At 44.2% G+C, this 18456-nt stretch overlaps 1 protein-coding gene across 2 annotated transcripts in view; it reads right to left on the bottom strand.

Moving 5' to 3' along the window:
* The window catches only part of LOC137436462 (hyaluronidase-2), an 89013-nt gene extending 72386 nt beyond the window's left edge, over positions 1-16627 (bottom strand). For both annotated transcript variants that reach the window (XM_078786449.1, XM_078786450.1), the window contains exons 1-2: positions 16501-16627; positions 12080-12221 (exon numbers count right to left, since the gene is read on the bottom strand). The gene's annotated coding sequence lies outside the window, so the exon portion shown is untranslated. The remainder of the gene's footprint in view (positions 1-12079; positions 12222-16500) is intronic.
* Between the last annotated feature and the right edge of the window lie 1829 nt (positions 16628-18456).

The raw sequence follows: 18456 nt of genomic DNA, 5'->3' as shown, positions 1-18456 counted from the left end.
TAACACTACCCAGATACCATGAAGGAGGATTATAAAATCACTCTACCTGAACAATCCTATAAAATCACCTTCATTTCCTAATAACACCACCCAGATACCATGCAGGAGGATTATAAAATCACTCTACCTGAACAATCCTATAAAAGCACCTTCATTTCCTAATAACACCACCCAGATACCATGAAGGAGGATTATAAAATCACTCTACCTGAACAATCCTATAAAATCACCTTCATTTCCTAATAACACTACCCAGATCTTCCCTGAAAATGTCTGCTGCTCTTCTTCTGCTCCGATCGGATCATCTGATCATGTCCTTGTTAAAGTGGACATCTCTCTGACCATCCTCAGGGAGCCTGCTCAGCGTCGACGAGTCTGGCATTTCACTCAGGCCAACTGGCACGGTCTTCAAGCAGCCATCAATCATCTGGACTGGTCTCCCATCTCTACCACCTCTGACATCAACTCATCCTGGGAATTCTTCCAAAGTAAATTGCTCTCTCTCATGCACAGATTTATCCCATCTCGTCTTCAGTTGTCATACCCTTCCTCCCATCCATGGTACACGGAATCTTGTGGTGAGGCTGTTGCCCAGAAACAACTTGCCTTCGTCTCCTGGAAAGCAAATCCAACGGAAGGAAATCTCATTTCCTTTCACAAAGCCCGAAACAAGTGTGTGTCCACCCTCAGGAGAGCCAGGAAACAATATCTCTCCGTTCTCAAGACCGAACTCTCTTATCTGTCTCCCTCTTCCAAATCCTGGTGGCGTCTGGTCAAATCCGTTTCTGGTGTTTGTTCCCCCTCCATCCCCTCCCTTACCTCAAACGGCTACACAGCTGACTCCGCACGTGAAAAAGCTGAATGCCTCAACTCTGTGTTTGCCTCTAAATCTTGTGTCCCAAACCCATCCCTCTCTGTACCCACCATACCCAGTCGTACCCTGCTGCTCCTGGACTCCGTGTCCTTTCCTCCTGACAAGGTGGAAAAGTTTCTGTCAACCCTCGACTCTGATTCTGCAACTGGACCCGACGGCATCAGCCCACGGGTCCTAAAATCTTGCTCTGCTGCTCTATCTCACCCTCTCTCTGTTCTCTTCACCCTCTCTTTTGCTCAAGGTCAACTGCCATCTGCTTGGAAATCAGCCAACATCACCGCTTTGCACAAAAAAGGTGCAAAAACAGATCCTAGCAACTACAGACCAATCAGCCTTCTCCCAATTATCAGCAAAGTCATGGAATCCATCATTGCTTCGGATATGAAATCTTTCCTCTTCTCCAATGGCTTGATCTCTGATCATCAATTTGGTTTCAGACCAGGTCACTCTACTCTGGACATGCTGCTTCTGCTGTCTCAACAATGGATGGAGGTCCTCAATGCCAAACAGGAAATTAGAGCTGTCTCCCTCGACATATCACGTGCCTTCGACACGGTCTGGCACCCCGCTCTGCTCACCAAACTCTCCTCCTTTGGTATCCATGGAAATCTCCACGCATGGCTGGCGGACTTCCTCTCTAGTCGTCGTCAACGTGTGGCCCTGAATGGGTTTCTCTCATCTCCTCTTCCTGTTCAGGCTGGAGTTCCCCAAGGCAGTGTTCTGGGCCCCGTGCTTTTTCTGGTCTTCATCAATGATCTCTCTGACTCTCTCGAAAATCCTCTCTATCTCTTTGCTGATGACTCCACTCTCTGCCGCTCCATTCCTCTTCCCTCAGATCGGCAGTCTGCTGCCTCCTCACTCTCTGAAGACCTGGACAAAATCACAGACTGGTCAAACAAGTGGAACATGTCTTTCAATCCTGACAAATCTCACACTCTTACTATGTCTCTCCGAAAAGATCGACTGGACAACCCTCCCATCTACTTTCTCAACAATCCTCTCCAAGAAGTTCTGTCGCTCAAGATTTTGGGTCTCACTATCTGCCATGATCTTTCTTGGGAAAACCACATTTCCAAGCTGGCCTCCAAAGCCAGTCGCCGACTGGGCATCCTCCGTCGTGCGAAGTCCTTCCTCGGCACACCTGAGCTCCTCACCACATACAAGGCTTTCATCCGCAGCTCAATGGAATACTGTTCTCCCCTATGGGCCGGTGCTCCTGCCTCACACCTAGCTCGGCTTCACGCTGTTGAAACCAAAGCTTTCAGAATTATTGTAATCTCCCGCGATGAAGCTATCTCTGAGGGCCTTTCACTCACTCACCGCAGGCAGGTAGGTGGTCTTTCTGTCTTCTACCGACTCCTCTCCGGCCCTGCACCCCCAGCTCTCTCTGTGCTCTGTCCCCCAAATATTCCTACAGGTCGCACAAGATCTGCCAGCAACCCTCTGATGGTTAAACTGCCGAAATCTCGGCTCTCTGCTCACCTTCACTCTTTCATTCCTCTTTTCTCCCGCCTCTGGAACAAACTCCCTCACTCCCTTCAATCCCACTCCTCCCTCCAGGTCTTTAAAACAGCTGTTCACCACCATCTCTTATCTTCCCCCATCCAAAACCTTGATCTTTTCTACCCCCGCTAATTCACCCCAGATCCACCTTGTTTGAAATTCCAACTTCTTTCCTGGAAGTCCTGGCAGTGTCCATATGTTTTATACCTCTCCCACCGCCCCCTTCCCATGCCCCCCCCCCCAAAGCCCTCGCCCTCTCTCAGATCTCTCGATGTCTCCATGTCTCTCGGTCCCTGCTCTCAAATGTTGTGTTTGTGTCCTTCCCCCTCTCTCCCCATCTTGTCTACCGCTCCCGATGTTATATGTTTTATGTGTCGGTTTGTCTTTCTGTGTGATTAATGTTCGCTCTTTCACGAGCCTCGATCTTGTATACAAAAAAAAAAAAAAAAAAAAAAAAAGATACCATGAAGGGGGATTATAAAATCACTCTACCTGAACAATCCTATAAAATCACCTTTCATTTCCTAATAACACCACCCAGATACCATGAAGGAGGATTATAAAATCACTCTACCTGAACAATCCCATAAAATCACCTTTCATTTCCTAATAACACTACCCACATACCATGAAGGAGGATTATAAAATCACTCGACCTGAACAATCCTATAAAATCACCTTCATTTCCTAATAACACCACCCAGATACCACGAAGGAGGATTATAAAATCACTCTACCTGAACAATCCTATAAAATCACCTTCATTTCCTAATAACACTACCCAGATACCATGAAGGAGGATTATAAAATCACTCTACCTGAACAATCCTATAAAATCACCTTTCATTTCCTAATAACACTACCCAGATACCATGAAGGAGGATTATACATTCACTCTACCTGAACAATCCTATAAAAACACCTTTCATTTCCTAATAACACTACCCAGATACCATGAAGGAGGATTATAAAATCACTCTACCTGAACAATCCTATAAAATCACCTTTCATTTCCTAATAACACTACCCAGATACCATGAAGGAGGATTATAAAATCACTCTACCTGAACAATCCGATAAAAACACCTTTCATTTCCTAATAACACTACCCAGATACCATGAAGGAGGATTATAAAATCACTCTACCTGAACAATCCCATAAAATCACCTTTCATTTCCTAATAACACTACCCAGATACCATGAAGGAGGATTATAAAATCACTCGACCTGAACAATCCTATAAAATCACCTTCATTTCCTAATAACACCACCCAGATACCACGAAGGAGGATTATAAAATCACTCTACCTGAACAATCCTATAAAATCACCTTCATTTCCTAATAACACTACCCAGATACCATGAAGGAGGATTATAAAATCACTCTACCTGAACAATCCTATAAAATCACCTTTCATTTCCTAATAACACTACCCAGATACCATGAAGGAGGATTATAAAATCACTCTACCTGAACAATCCTATAAAATCACCTTCATTTCCTAATAACACTACCCAGATACCATGAAGGAGGATTATAAAATCACTCTACCTGAACAATCCTATAAAATCACCTTCATTTCCTAATAACACTACCCAGATACCATGAAGGAGGATTATAAAATCACTCTACCTGAACAATCCTATAAAATCACCTTCATTTCCTAATAACACTACCCAGATACCATGAAGGAGGATTATAAAATCCCTCTACCTGAACAATCCTATAAAATCACCTTTCATTTCCTAATAACACTACCCAGATACCATGAAGGAGGATTATAAAATCACTCTACCTGAACAATCCTATAAAATCACCTTTCATTTCCTAATAACACTACCCAGATACCATGAAGGAGGATTATACATTCACCCTACCTGAACAATCCTATAAAAACACCTTTCATTTCCTAATAACACTACCCAGATACCATGAAGGAGGATTATAAAATCACTCTACCTGAAAAATCCTATAAAATCACCTTTCATTTCCTAATAACACCACCCAGATACCATGAAGGAGGATTATAAAATCACTCTACCTGAACAATCCTATAAAATCACCTTCATTTCCTAATAACACCACCCAGATACCATGAAGGAGGATTATAAAATCACTCTACCTGAACAATCCTATAAAATCACCTTTCATTTCCTAATAACACTACCTAGATACCATGAAGGAGGATTATAAAATCACTCTACCTGAACAATCCTATAAAATCACCTTTCATTTCCTAATAACCCTACCCAGATACCATGAAGGAGGATTACACATTCACTCTACCTGAACAATCCTATAAAAACACCTTTCATTTCCTAATAACACTACCCAGATACCATGAAGGAGGATTATAAAATCACTCTACCTGAACAATCCGATAAAAACACCTTTCATTTCCTAATAACACTACCCAGATACCATGAAGGAGGATTATAAAATCACTCTACCTGAACAATCCTATAAAATCACCTTCATTTCCTAATAACACTAACCAGATACCATGAAGGAGGATTATAAAATCACGCTACCTGAACAATCCTATAAAATCACCTTTCATTTCCTAATAACACGATGCAGATATCATGAAGGAGGATTATAAATTCACTCAACCTGAACAATCCTATAAATACACCTTTCATTTCCTAATAACACTACCCAGATACCATGAAGGAGGATTATACATTCACTCTACCTGAACAATCCTATAAAATCACCTTTCATTTCCTAATAACACTACCCAGATACCATGAAGGAGGATTAAAAAATCACGCTACCTGAACAATCCTATAAAATCACCTTTCATTTCTTAATAACACGATGCAGATATCATGAAGGAGGATTATAAATTCACTCTACCTGAACAATCCTATAAAATCACCTTCATTTCCTAATAACACCACCCAGATACCATGAAGGAGGATTATAAAATCACTCTACCTGAACAATCCTATAAAATCACCTTCATTTCCTAATAACACTACCCAGATACCATGAAGGAGGATTATAAAATCACTCTACCTGAACAATCCTATAAAATCACCTTTCATTTCCTAATAACACCACCCAGATACCATGAAGGAGGATTATAAAATCACTCTACCTGAACAATCCCATAAAATCACCTTTCATTTCCTAATAACACTACCCAGATACCATGAAGGAGGATTATAAAATCACTCTACCTGAACAATCCTATAAAATCACCTTCATTTCCTAATAACACCACCCAGATACCACGAAGGAGGATTATAAAATCACTCTACCTGAACAATCCTATAAAATCACCTTCATTTCCTAATAACACTACCCAGATACCATGAAGGAGGATTATAAAATCACTCTACCTGAACAATCCTATAAAATCACCTTCATTTCCTAATAACACTACCCAGATACCATGAAGGAGGATTATAAAATCACTCTACCTGAACAATCCTATAAAATCACCTTTCATTTCCTAATAACACTACCCAGATACCATGAAGGAGGATTATAAAATCACTCTACCTGAACAATCCTATAAAATCACCTTTCATTTCCTAATAACACTACCCAGATACCATGAAGGAGGATTATACATTCACTCTACCTGAACAATCCCATAAAAACACCTTTCATTTCCTAATAACACTACCCAGATACCATGAAGGAGGATTATAAAATCACTCTACCTGAAAAATCCTATAAAATCACCTTTCATTTCCTAATAACACCACCCAGATACCATGAAGGAGGATTATAAAATCACTCTACCTGAACAATCCTATAAAATCACCTTCATTTCCTAATAACCCGACCCAGATACCATGAAGGAGGATTATAAAATCACTCTACCTGAACAATCCTATAAAATCACCTTTCATTTCCTAATAACACTACCCAGATACCATGGAGGAGGATTATAAAATCACTCTACCTGAACAATCCTATAAAATCACCTTTCATTTCCTAATAACCCTACCCAGATACCATGAAGGAGGATTATACATTCACTCTACCTGAACAATCCTATAAAAACACCTTTCATTTCCTAATAACACTACCCAGATACCATGAAGGAGGATTATAAAATCACTCTACCTGAACAATCCTATAAAATCACCTTTCATTTCCTAATAACACTACCCAGATACCATGAAGGAGGATTATAAAATCACTCTACCTGAACAATCCGATAAAAACACCTTTCATTTCCTAATAACACTACCCAGATACCATGAAGGAGGATTATAAAATCACCCGACCTGAACAATCCTATAAAATCACCTTTCATTTTCTAATAACACTACCCAGATACCATGAAGGAGGATTATAAAATCACTCTACCTGAACAATCCAATAAAATCACCTTTCATTTCCTAATAACACGATGCAGATATCATGAAGGATTATAAATTCACTCGACCTGAGCAATCCTATAAAATCACCTTTCATTTCCTAATAACACCACCCAGATACCATGAAGGAGGATTATAAAATCACTCTACCTGAACAATCCTATAAAATCACCTTCATTTCCTAATAACACTACCCAGATACCATGAAGGAGGATTATAAAATCACTCTACCTGAACAATCCTATAAAATCACCTTCATTTCCTAATAACACTACCCAGATACCATGAAGGAGGATTATAAAATCACGCTACCTGAACAATCCTATAAAATCACCTTCATTTCCTAATAACACCACCCAGATACCATGTAGGTGGATTATAAAATCACTCTACCTGAACAATCCTATAAAAACACCTTTCATTTCCTAATAACACTACCCAGATACCATGAAGGAGGATTATAAAATCACTCTACCTGAACAATCCTATAAAATCACCTTTCATTTCCTAATAACACTACCCAGATACCATGAAGGAGGATTATAAAATCACGCTACCTGAACAATCCTATAAAATCACCTTCATTTCCTAATAACACCACCCAGATACCATGAAGGAGGATTATAAATTCACACTACCTGAACAATCCTATAAAACACCTTTCATTTCCTAATAACGCTCCCCAGATACCATGAAGGAGGATTATAAAATCACTCTACCTGAACAATCCTATAAAATCACCTTTCATTTCCTAATAACACTACCCAGATACCATGAAGGAGGATTATAAAATCACTCTACCTGAACAATCCTATAAAATCACCTTCATTTCCTAATAACACTACCCAGATACCATGAAGGAGGATTATAAAATCACGCTACCTGAACAATCCTATAAAATCACCTTCATTTCCTAATAACACCACCCAGATACCATGAAGGAGGATTATAAAATCACTCTACCTGAACAATCCGATAAAAACACCTTTCATTTCCTAATAACACTACCCAGATACCATGAAGGAGGATTATAAAATCACTCTACCTGAACAATCCTATAAAATCACCTTTAATTTCCTAATAACACTACCCAGATACCATGAAGGAGGATTATAAAATCACTCTACCTGAACAATCCTATAAAATCACCTTTCATTTCCTAATAACACGATGCAGATATCATGAAGGATTATAAATTCACTCTACCTGAACAATCCTATAAAATCACCTTTCATTTCCTAATAACACCACCCAGATACCATGAAGGAGGATTATAAAATCACTCTACCTGAACAATCCTATAAAATCACCTTCATTTCCTAATAACACTACCCAGATACCATGAAGGAGGATTATAAAATCACGCTACCTGAACAATCCTATAAAATCACCTTTCATTTCCTAATAACACGATGCAGATATCATGAGGGAGGATTATAAATTCACTCTACCTGAACAATCCTATAAAATCACCTTCATTTCCTAATAACACCACCCAGATACCATGAAGGAGGATTATAAAATCACTCTACCTAAACAATCCTATAAAATCACCTTCATTTCCTAATAACACTACCCAGATACCATGAAGGAGGATTATAAAATCACTCTACCTGAACAATCCTATAAAATCACCTTTCATTTCCTAATAACACCACCCAGATACCATGAAGGAGGATTATAAAATCACTCTACCTGAACAATCCTATAAAATCACCTTTCATTTCCTAATAACACTACCCAGATACCATGAAGGAGGATTATAAAATCACTCTACGTGAACAATCCTATAAAATCCCCTTCATTTCCTAATAACACCACCCAGATACCATGAAGGAGGATTATAAAATCACTCTACCTGAACAATCCTATAAAATCACCTTCATTTCCTAATAACCCTACCCAGATACCATGAAGGAGGATTATAAAATCACTCTACCTGAACAATCCTATAAAATCACCTTTCATTTCCTAATAACACTACCCAGATACCATGAAGGAGGATTATAAATTCACTCTACCTGAACAATCCTATAAAATCACCTTCATTTCCTAATAACACTTCCCAGATACCATGAAGGAGGATTATAAAATCACTCTACCTGAACAATCCTATAAAATCACCTTCATTTCCTAATAACACGACCCAGATACCATGAAGGAGGATTATAAAATCACTCGACCTGAACAATCCTATAAAATCACCTTCATTTCCTAATAACACGATGCAGATATCATGAAGGATTATAAATTCACTCTACCTGAACAATCCTATAAAATCACCTTTCATTTCCTAATAACACCACCCAGATACCATGAAGGAGGATTATAAAATCACTCTACCTGAACAATCCTATAAAATCACCTTCATTTCCTAATAACACTACCCAGATACCATGAAGGAGGATTATAAAATCACGCTACCTGAACAATCCGATAAAATCACCTTTCATTTCCTAATAACACGATGCAGATATCATGAGGGAGGATTATAAATTCACTCTACCTGAACAATCCTATAAAATCACCTTCATTTCCTAATAACACCACCCAGATACCATGAAGGAGGATTATAAAATCACTCTACCTAAACAATCCTATAAAATCACCTTCATTTCCTAATAACACTACCCAGATACCATGAAGGAGGATTATAAAATCACTCTACCTGAACAATCCTATAAAATCACCTTTCATTTCCTAATAACACCACCCAGATACCATGAAGGAGGATTATAAAATCACTCTACCTGAACAATCCTATAAAATCACCTTTCATTTCCTAATAACACTACCCAGATACCATGAAGGAGGATTATAAAATCACTCTACGTGAACAATCCTATAAAATCCCCTTCATTTCCTAATAACACCACCCAGATACCATGAAGGAGGATTATAAAATCACTCTACCTGAACAATCCTATAAAATCACCTTCATTTCCTAATAACCCTACCCAGATACCATGAAGGAGGATTATAAAATCACTCTACCTGCACAATCCTATAAAATCACCTTTCATTTCCTAATAACACTACCCAGATACCATGAAGGAGGATTATAAATTCACTCTACCTGAACAATCCTATAAAATCACCTTCATTTCCTAATAACACTTCCCAGATACCATGAAGGAGGATTATAAAATCACTCTACCTGAACAATCCTATAAAATCACCTTCATTTCCTAATAACACGACCCAGATACCATGAAGGAGGATTATAAAATCACTCGACCTGAACAATCCTAAAAAAACACCTTTCATTTCCTAATAACACGATGCAGATACCATGAAGGAGGATTATAAAATCACTCTACCTGAACAATCCCATAAAATCACCTTTCATTTCCTAATAACACTACCCAGATACCATGAAGGAGGATTATAAAATCACTCTACCTGAACAATCCTATAAAATCACCTTTCATTTCCTAATAACACTACCCAGATACCATGAAGGAGGATTATAAAATCACTCTACCTGAACAATCCTATAAAATCACCTTTCATTTCCTAATAACACGATGCAGATACCATGAAGGAGGATTATAAAATCACTCTACCTGAACAATCCTATAAAATCACCTTTCATTTCCTAATAACACTACCCAGATACCATGAAGGAGGATTATAAAATCACTCTTCCTGAACAATCCTATAAAATCACCTTCATTTCCTAATAACACGACCCAGATACCATGAAGGAGGATTATAAAATCACTCTACCTGAACAATCCTATAAAATCACCTTTCATTTCCTAATAACACGATGCAGATATCATGAAGGAGGATTGTACATTCACTCTACCTGAACAATCCTATAAATACACCTTTCATTTCCTAATAACACTACCCAGATACCATGAAGAAGGATTATAAATTCACTCTACCTGGAAAATCCTAAAAAAACACCTTTCATTTCCTAATAACATTACCCAGATACCATGAAGGAGGATTATAAATTCACTCTACCTGAACAATCCTATAAAAACACCTTTCATTTCCTAATAACACTACCCAGATACCATGAAGGAGGATTATAAAATCACTCTACCTGAACAATCCTATAAAAACACCTTTCATTTCCTAATAACACTACCCAGATACCATGAAGGATGATAATAAAATGACTCCACCTGAACAATCCTATAAAATCACTTCCCACATCCTAATAACAACACTATCTGCATACCATGAAGAATTCCTATAAAATCACCTCCCACATCCTAATAACAACATTACCTGCATACCATGAAGAATCCTACAAAATTCACGTTTCACATCCTAATAACAACACTACCTGCATACCATGAAGAATCCTATAAAATTCACCTTTCACATCCTTATAATGACACTACCTGCATACCATGAAGAATCCTACAAAATTTACCTCCCACATCCTAATAACAACACTACCTGCATACCATGAAGAATCCTACAAAATTCACCTTTCACATCCAAATAACAACACTACCTGCATACCATGAAGAATCCTATAATATTCACCTTTCACATCCTTATAATGACACTACCTGTATACCATGAAGAATCCCATAAAATTCACCTTCACATCCTAACAACAACACTACCTGCATACCATGAAGAATCCTATAAAATTCACCTTTCACATCCTAATAACAACACTACCTGCATACCATGAAGAATCCAATAAAATTCACCTTTCACATCTTAACAACACCACCTGCATACCATGAAGAATCCTATAAAATTCACCTTTCACATCCTAATAACAACACGACCTGCATACCATGAAGAATCCTATAAAATTCACCTCCCACATCCTATTAACAACACTACCTGCATCCCATGAAGAATCCTGTAAAATTCACCTTCACATCCTAATAACAACACTACCTGCATACCATGAGGAATCCTATAAAATTCACCTTTCACATCCTAATAACAACACTACCTGCATACCATGAAGAATCCAATAAAATTCACCTTTCACATCTTAACAACACCACCTGCATACCATGAAGAATCCTATAAAATTCACCTTTCACATCCTAATAACAACACGACCTGCATACCATGAAGAATCCTAAAAAATTCACCTCCCACATCCTATTAACAACACTACCTGCATCCCATGAAGAATCCTGTAAAATTCACCTTCACATCCTAATAACAACACTACCTGCATACCATGAAGAATCCTATAAAATTCACCTTTCACATCCTAATAACGACACAACCTGCATACCATGAACGAGGATTATAAAATCACTCGACCTGAACAATCATACACCTGTTGTGACAATAAGTAAAGTTGATAAATAAGTAAAGAATTGTTAATGTGGTGTGGCAAAAGACGATGTGTGGTGAACTCTTACCTGCAACAAGGTAGGTGCGCCACCAGATAGGTGTGGTTGTGCTGAATCCCGGTGGTCACAGCACATTCACCTGTTCGGTCGATTTGCAGCATCGCATCCCGATTATGGACGAGTCTTAGTTTGGGTTTTACCACCGCGTTCCCTGGGAAGCCAAGGGGCGGAGAATTACGGGATGGGGAATGGGGTGGGGGCGAGGGGCGGAGAATTACGGGATGGGGAATGGGGTGGGGGCGAGGGGCGGAGAATTACGGGATGGGGGATGGGGAATGGGGTGGGGGCGAGGGGAGGAGAATTATGGGGTGGGGGCGAGGGGAGGAGAATTATGGGATGGGGAATGGGGTGGGGGCGAGGGGAGGAGAATTACGGGATGGGGAATGGGGTGGGGGCGAGGGGAGGATTACGGGATGGGGAAGGGGGTGGGGGCGAGGGGAGGAGAATTATGGGATGGGGAATGGGGTGGGGGCGAGGGGAGGAGAATTATGGGATGGGGAATGGGGTGGGGGCGAGGGGAGGAGAATTATGGGATGGGGAATGGGGTGGGGGCGAGGGGCGGAGAATTACGGGATGGGGAATGGGGTGGGGGCGAGGGGCGGAGAATTACGGGATGGGGAATGGGGTGGGGGCGAGGGGAGGAGAATTATGGGATGGGGAATGGGGTGGGGGCGAGGGGAGGAGAATTACGGGATGGGGAATGGGGTGGGGGCGAGGGGAGGATTACGGGATGGGGAATGGGGTGGGGGCGAGGGGAGGAGAATTATGGGATGGGGAATGGGGTGGAGGTGAGGGGAGGAGAATTATGGAATGGGGAATGGGGTGGGGGCGAGGGGAGGAGAATTACAGGATGGGGAATGGGGTGGGGGCGAGGGGAGGAGAATTACGGGATGGGGAATGGGGTGGGGGCGAGGGGAGGATTACGGGATGGGGAATGGGGTGGGGGCGAGGGGAGGAGAATTATGGAATGGGGAATGGGGTGGGGGCGAGGGGAGGAGAATTATGGGATGGGGAATGGGGTGGGGGCGAGGGGAGGAGAATTACAGGATGGGGAATGGGGTGGGGGCGAGGGGAGGAGAATTACAGGATGGGGAATGGGGTGGGGGCGAGGGGAGGAGAATTACGGGATGGGGAATGGGGTGGGGGCGAGGGGAGGAGAATTTTGGGATGGGGAATGGGGTGGGGGCGAGGGGAGGAGAATTACGGGATGGGGAATGGGGTGGGGGCGAGGGGAGGAGAATTACGGGATGGGGAATGGGGTGGGGGCGAGGGGAGGAGAATTACGGGATGGGAAATGGGGTGGGGGCGAGGGGAGGAGAATTACAGGATGGGGAATGGGGTGGGGGCGAGGGGAGGAGAATTACGGGATGGGGAATGGGGTGGGGGCGAGGGGAGGAGAGTTACGGGATGGGGAATGGGGTGGGGGCGAGGGGAGGAGAATTTTGGGATGGGGAATGGGGTGGGGGCGAGGGGAGGAGAATTACGGGATGGGGAATGGGGTGGGGGCGAGGGGAGGAGAATTACGGGATGGGGAATGGGGTGGGGGCGAGGGGAGGAGAATTACGGGATGGGGAATGGGGTGGGGGCGAGGGGAGGAGAATTACGGGATGGGGAATGGGGTGGGGACGAGGGGAGGAGAATTACGGGATGGGGAAGGGGGTGGGGACGAGGGGAGGAGAATTACGGGATGGGGAATGGGGTGGGGTGAGGGGAGGAGAATTACGGGATGGGGAAGGGGGTAGGGGTGAGGGGAGGAGAATTACGGGATGGGGATTGGGGTGGGGGCGAGGGGAGGAGAATTACGGGATGAGGATTTGGTGTGGGAGGGGATTGATTTGAGGGTGGGAATGAGGTGGAATGAGGATGGGAATGAGGTGGAATGAGGCTTGGTGTGGGAGGGGGTTGATCTGAGATTGAAAATGAGGTGGAATGGGGGGATTGGTGTGGGAGAGGTTGATTTGAGGATGGGAATGAGGTGGAAGGAGGATTGGTGTGGGAGGGGATTGATCTAAGGGTGGGAATGAGGTGGAATTGGGATTGGTGTGGGAGGGGATTGATCTAAGGGTGGGAATGAGGTGGAATGGGGATTGGTGTGGGAGGGGTTCATTTTAGGTTGGGAATGAGATGGAATGGGGAGTTGGTGTGGGAGGGGTTGATTTGAGGTTGGGAATGAGGTGGAATGGGGGATTGGTGTGGGAGGGGATTGATCTGAGGATGGGAATGCGGTGGAATGGGAGGTTGGTGTGGGAGGGGATTGATCTGAGGATGGGAATGGGGTGGAATGGGGGATTGGTGTGGGATGGGAGGGGGTTGATCTGAGGATGGGAATGAGGTGGAATGGGGGATTGGTGTAGGAGGGGTTGATCTGAGGGTGGGAATGAGGTGGAATGGGGGATTGGTGTGGGAGGAGGTTGATCTGAGGATGGGAATGAGGTGGAATGGGGGATTGGTGTGGGAGGGGATTGATCTAAGGGTGGGAATGGGGTGGAATGGGGGGTTGGTGTGGGAGGGCGTTGATCTGAGGGTGGGAATGAGGTGGAATGGGGGATTTTGGTGTGAGAGGGGGCTGATCTGAGGGTGGGAATGAGGTGGAATGGGGGGTTGGTGTGGGAGGGATGGATTTGAGGATGGGAATGGGGTGGAATGGGGTGGATTGGGGGATTGGTGTGGGAGGGGATTGATCTGAGGGTGGGAATGAGGTGGAATGGGGGGTTGGTGTGGGAGGGGATTGATCTGAGGATGGGGATGGGGTGGAATGGGGGATTGGTGTGGGAGGGGATTGATCTGAGGATGGGAATGGGGTGGAATGGGTGGTTGGTGTGGGAGGGGATTGATCTGAGGATGGGAATGGGGTGGAATGGGGGATTGGTGTTGGAGGGGCTTGATCTGAGGGTGGGAATGAGGTGGAATGGGGGATTGGTGTGGGATAGGTTGATTTGAGGATGGGAATGAGGTGGAATGGGGGATTGGTGTGGGAGGGGATTGATCTAAGGGTGGGAATGAGGTGGAATGGGGGGTTGGTGTGGGAGGGGATTGATCTGAGGATGGGAATGGGGTGGAATGGGGGATTGGTGTGGGAGGGGATTGATCTAAGGGTGAGAATGAGGTGGAATGGGGATTGGTGTGGGAGGGGATTGATCTGAGGATGGGAATGGGGTGGAATGGGGGATTGGTGTGGGAGGGGGTTGATCTGAGGGTGGGAATGAGGTGGAATGGGGGATTGGTGTGGGAGGGGCTTGATCTGAGGGTGGGAATGAGGTGGAATGGGGGATTGGTGTGGGAGGGGGTTGATCTGAGGGTGGGAATGAGGTGGAATGGGGGATTGGTGTGGGAGGGGATTGATCTGAGGATGGTAATGGGGTGGAATGGGGAGTTGGTGTGGGAGGGGATTGATCTGAGGATGGGAATGAGGTGGAATGGGGGGTTGGTGTGGGAGGGGATTGATCTAAGGGTGGGAATGGAGTGGAATGGGGGGTTGGTGTGGGAGGGGGTTGATCTGAGGATGGGAATGAGGTGGAATGGGGAGTTGGTGTGGGAGGGGATTGATCTGAGGATGGGAATGAGGTGGAATGGGGGATTGGTGTGGGAGGGGATTGATCTGAGGGTGGGAATGGAGTGGAATGGGGAGTTGGTGTGGGAGGGGATTGATCTAAGGGTGGGAATGGGGGGTTGGTGTGGGAGAGGGTTGATCTGAGGATGGGAATGAGGTGGAATGGGGAGTTGGTGTGGGAGGGGATTGATCTAAGGGTGGGAATGGGGTGGAATGGGGAGTTGGTGTGGGAGGGGGTTGATCTGAGGGTGGGAATGAGGTGGAATGGGGAATTTTGGTGTGGGAGGGGGTTGATCTGAGGGTGGGAACGAGGTGGAATGGGGGATTGGTGTGGGAGGGGGTTGATCTGAGGGTGGGAACGAGATGGAATGGGGGATTGGTGTGGGAGGGATTTATTTGAGGGTTCAGAATGAGGTGGAATGGTTGATTGGTGTGGGACGAGTGGATTTGAGGGTCGGAATGAGGTGGAATGGGGAGTTGGTGTGGGAGAGTGGATTGATCTGAGGATGATGGTATATGGATTGAGGAGGGTGAGGATTATCTGGTGGGTTGTGGCCAGGAAAGGGTAATGTGATGATTGTACGAACAAAAACCTCCCAGAAAATGGTCAACCATTCCCATGCTGAGGTACAAAAGGTAATAATCGCAAACGGTGTACATGGTACCCGCACATACTCCCGATACCATTTGAATTCCCAATAGTATCCGCACGCTATTGAGTCCACACCTAAGGGAGTCCGTCCGCGGAGCGCACACAATGCCGGCTTTTCCCAGCGTGACCCCGGGCGCGCGCGCAACGTCTCGCGGAGTACTCGCGTGAGGGGTGCGCGGGGTACTCGCGTGAGGAGCGGGGTACTCACGGGAAGAGCGGGGTACTCACGGGAGGCTCGGGATGAAGCGCGCACCGAGGAGACGCCGCCTGTGACCCGCGACCACCGCGCCGGCCGGTTGGTCGGACGAGCGGTGAGCCGAGGCCCCGGCGGCAGGTATTACCGGGCAGCGATCCCATTCGCGGGACAAGAGTTTCGTTCGTTATTCATTTTTCTTCCTTCCAACCTTCAGCCACTCAATGTGTACGCTCATTCGTTCACTGTGAGCGCTGCTCGCGTGGAGCCTGTCGTGCTCACACTTACAAGAGAAGAGGTGTCAATGAGGATAACGATGATAATATTCATATCATTGATGAAAGGCAATAATTGTTTTTCCTTACCTGTGAAGAGTTCACTGAGCTCTGAGGTAATTTATATCAAATTACGATTAAACTTTTATCAGAACGGTTATCAAGGTAAATATGTGGGACTGACTCACAAATACATTTTATTATTTCACCCCTTTGCAAGGTCCGCCTTACCATCTTCACCTCTAACCCTCACCCTAACAACCCTAACTACCCTAACTACCCTATCCCTAACTACCCACCCTTTAGCAAAGTCCCCCCTTACTATCTTCACCTCTAAGCCTCACCCTAACTACCCTAACTAGCCTATCCCTAACTACCCACCCTTTAGCAAAGTCCCCCCTTACTATCTTCACCTCTAAGCCTCACCCTAACTACCCCAACTACCCTAACTACCCTCACCCTAACTACCCACCCTTTAGCAAAGTACCCCCTTACCATCTTCACCCCTAACCCTCACCCTAACTACCATAACCCTAACTACCCACCCTTTAGCAAAGTACCCCCTTACCATCTTCGCCCCTAACACTCACCCTAACTACCATAACCCTAACTACCCACCCTTTAGCAAATTCCCCCCCTCAATAACCAATTACCTTAATTACCTATTCCTAACGAGACCCCAAGCCCTCGTGCCATTGTCCACTCGACACCTGCGATCCCAGTTTGGCGGTCATTAGAAGATGACGTCACACTGGAAGCTGATTATATAGTGAAACACTCAGGATTTTCTCACTGAACAAACAGCTTTTCAGGAGAGTTTCACAGAGTAGTGCGAACATTGCATTTCTGTATGGAGGAATTAACCTGGAATACACAACGGTCCTGCACTCCACGAGAGACTCTCATTTCTGGCTAAACGCCCTTTTGTCCTGGAATGACCACCTCCATTTTCCATCAATTTGATATATTCGAGTAAATGTGTTTGTGTGTGTGTGTGTGTGTGTGTGTGTGTGTGTGTGTGTGTGTGTGTGTGTGTGTGTGTGTGTGTGTGTGTGTGGCGTGTGGTGTGTGCTGTGGTGTGGTGTGTGTGTGTGTGGTGTGTGTGGTGTGGTTTGGTGTGGTGTGGTGTGTGTGTGTGTGTGTGTGTGTGTGTGTGTGTGTGTGGTGGGGTGTGTGGGTGTGGGTGTGTATGGTGTGTGTGTGTGTGTGTGTGTGTGTCTTTGGTTGTTATCTCCAGTTGCGGGTTCATAAGGTGGAATGGAGTCCTCCCAGGACCCAAAGTATCCACCTCCTCTTCTGTAAGGCATCACGGTTCATGGACAAAGCTGATCAACTTTTTCATTTCAGAGTTTTGTTCCAAGTTCTCTTTTCAGGATCGCCACCGAACCCCGGATTGCCTCCAGTTGTACCTCATTTGTGGTAATATTCCCAGGGATGTTTTTCACAATCTCAGTGAGGTGCTTCTTCATCATTCCTGTTGCTCCAATTATCACTGGTACAATTTCAATGCTCTTCATCTTCCAAGATCTCTTTACCTCATGTTTGAACTCCTGGTATTTGGGTCATTTTCTTGATGTCTACTTTGTTTAGGCCAAAATCGCTGGGTACTGATATCTCACCCATCTATGCCGTCTTTTCCTTTTTGTTCCCGAGTACAATGTTTGAACGCAATGCTTTGTTTTCTATGTTCACGCTCGGTGGAATCATCAGGTCGTA

This window comes from Myxine glutinosa, chromosome 11 (assembly GCF_964187855.1).
Source record: "Myxine glutinosa chromosome 11, kmMyxGlut1.1, whole genome shotgun sequence".
In the NCBI taxonomy this organism is placed as follows: Eukaryota; Metazoa; Chordata; class Myxini; order Myxiniformes; family Myxinidae; genus Myxine; species Myxine glutinosa.
The sequence above is the reverse complement of the archived record's forward strand: the minus strand, read 5'-3'. Positions and strand labels throughout refer to the sequence as shown.